Here is a 2,580-nt window from a genome sequence, read left to right on the forward strand (position 1 = left end):
GTTTGAGCCCAGCCTTGCCAACATGGTGAAACTCCATCTCTACTAAAAATACAAAAATTAGCAAGGCGTGGTGGTGGGTGTCTGTAATCCCAGCTACTCGGGAGGCTGAGGCAGGAGAATCACTTGAAACAGGGAGGCAGAGGTTGCAGTGAGCAAAAAAAAAAACTTCAGGCTTTTTTTGTAAACACACGAGTTCAACCAGTTATTCCCTCCAGGAAAACACTGTCTTTGCTCATAAAGATTTGCTCCATGAGTCAGATATAGGAGAGAGGACCTTATAATCATCAGTACTGGAGGGGAGAATGGGCCTTTTATTAATAAGTTACCAAAGCTTGAGAAGCCTCTTTGAAAATAAAGCAAACGACATACGTTTTTAAAGGATCCCAATATTTGTCTGGTAAAACATTTCATATTTATAAGTGATCAATTGCTTATCGATAGAAGAAAAATAGTAAGGATCTCTTGAATAGTTGAGATCTTAACTTTCTTTGTCTAACTATAGACAGGTAGCATTGTATTGTTGGGGAAGGCTGATTCTTCACTGAAATTCATCTTCATTTTTTGTGTGATAAAGCTCAGAGTTTAAGTGGGTTAGCCAAGTTCACATAGCTTACGAGGAATTGCTTGGATTGGAAATCAGCCCCATTAGAAAGCCCGAAATCTCTGCATTTTTCTATTCTACTTCCCTGTTTTGTTTATTTGCAAAGGTCAACGATAGCATTTCCCATAGAGGAATTTTGTCATGAGTAAGTGAGATAATAATATGTATAAAAGACTTGGCATAGTTTATCGGCTGAACCCTGTGCCCCAAAATTCACATGTTGAAGCCTTCACCCTCAGTACCTCAGAACATGACTGTATTTGGAGATAGGGCCTTTAAAGAGGTAATGAAGGTTAAATGAGGTCATATGGCTGTGCTCTAATCCAATGTGATTGGTGTCTCTATATATATATGTATATATGTGTCTATATATATGATGAATGGGTGGCCTGTGCAGCAATGGCCAAGATCAAGTCTCGAGACCTTCACAGGAAGAAGGAGGCGGAGCTGCTGAAACAGCTGGGCGACCTGAAGGTGGAGCGGTCCCAGCTGCAAGTCGCCAAAGTGACAGGCGGCGAGGCCTCCAAGCTCTCTAAGATTCGAGTTGTCTGCAAGTCCCTTGCCCGTGTTCTCACCGTTATTAACCAGACTCAGAAAGAAAACATCAGGAAATTCTGCAAGGGCAAGAGATGCGAGCCCCTGACCCTGAGGCCTGAGAAGACTCACGCCAGGCGCCGCCGGCTCAACAAGCCGAGGAGAACCTGAAGACCAAGAAGCAGCAGCGTTAGGAGCGGCTGTACTCACTGCGGCAAAAAAAAAAAAAAAAAAAAAAAAGACACAGACACACACACTGAAAAGATCATGAAAAGACAGGAGAAAGACAACCCTCTACGAGCCAAGGAGGAAGCCTCAGACAAAAAAAAACATGCCCATCACATGATCGTGGCCTTCCAGCCTCCATAACTGCGAGAAACACATCTCTGTTGTTCATGGCGCCCATCTGTGATGCTTTGTTATGGAAGCCCTGCTAAACGAATATGAACATATATTAGGTATTTAGGAGATGTGAGGCTCCTTTACCTTGGGAAATATGGAGGCCGGCTGCAATGACAGCGAATAAGCTTCCTCCAGGGTCAAGACATCAGCAACTTCTTGTGCCGTGTGAACGGCTTGGTGTACACGTTGCTGCAAAGTTTGTGTCTTATATCTTATTTGTGACTCCCCTTCCAGGCTCAGAGCCCATTGCTTTGCTTATAGTAAGATTCATTAAAAGATGGAAAAAAAGATGTGAACCCTCAACAAGCCCCTGGCACAGGGCAGGCCCTTTTGAGAAAGTGCATGAACCTTTCATACTGCCAGGCTTTGTGTGGTTAGTAAGTTCAAGTTGTCTTTTACAGGACGGAAGACAACTTTGGGGGTTTGAAGGAGCAAAGGAAGATGCCTAAACTCCCTGCCTTGTTCTCCTGGAGTAACTGAAGCAGTGGAAAATCCTATTTATTGATTAGTAATAATACATATTTCATAATAGTTTTAAAAAGAATAATGGTTCAATTCCCCTTTCCGCCACTTACAGTGATAACAGTAAAATTGAAAAATACCTAAGCGCATTTAATTTGCAAGATGGATTCTGCTATTGCCCACACCTGTTGGTAAGAGGTGAGCCCCAAAGCACTGCTACCCCGAGGACTTTGTCGCTGCCAGGAGCATGCTGGGTTGTCACATAAATGAGTCACTGACAATAGGGAATCTGACAGCAAGTGTTCCTTGGAAAGCACTCCCAGCTAATGGAATAACCCTCCACAACCACCCCAGGTGAAAACAGTGCTTGCCAAGTTCCCATACAGTACTCCATTAAGTCTCAGACTCACAAAATGAGAAGGAAGCACTGGATGGCCTCTTCAGCTGTTACAGTCCTGCCTGACACTGGGAGACGAGCATCGAGGCTACTGTCAGCATGGTAATAGTTGAAACTTTAAACAAATTAAACCTACTTCTTCAGATACTGGTGCATGCCTCAGAGGTTATCATTTTTAGAAACC

General features: G+C 43.4%; 1 pseudogene; it reads left to right on the forward strand.

Annotated features, from left to right (window-relative positions):
- The first annotated feature begins 666 nt into the window (after positions 1-666).
- Positions 667-2,324, forward strand: LOC117975534 (large ribosomal subunit protein uL29-like; annotated as a pseudogene).
- Positions 2,325-2,580: the final 256 nt, after the last annotated feature.

Source organism: Pan paniscus, chromosome 14 (assembly GCF_029289425.2).
Source record: "Pan paniscus chromosome 14, NHGRI_mPanPan1-v2.0_pri, whole genome shotgun sequence".
In the NCBI taxonomy this organism is placed as follows: domain Eukaryota; kingdom Metazoa; phylum Chordata; class Mammalia; order Primates; family Hominidae; genus Pan; species Pan paniscus.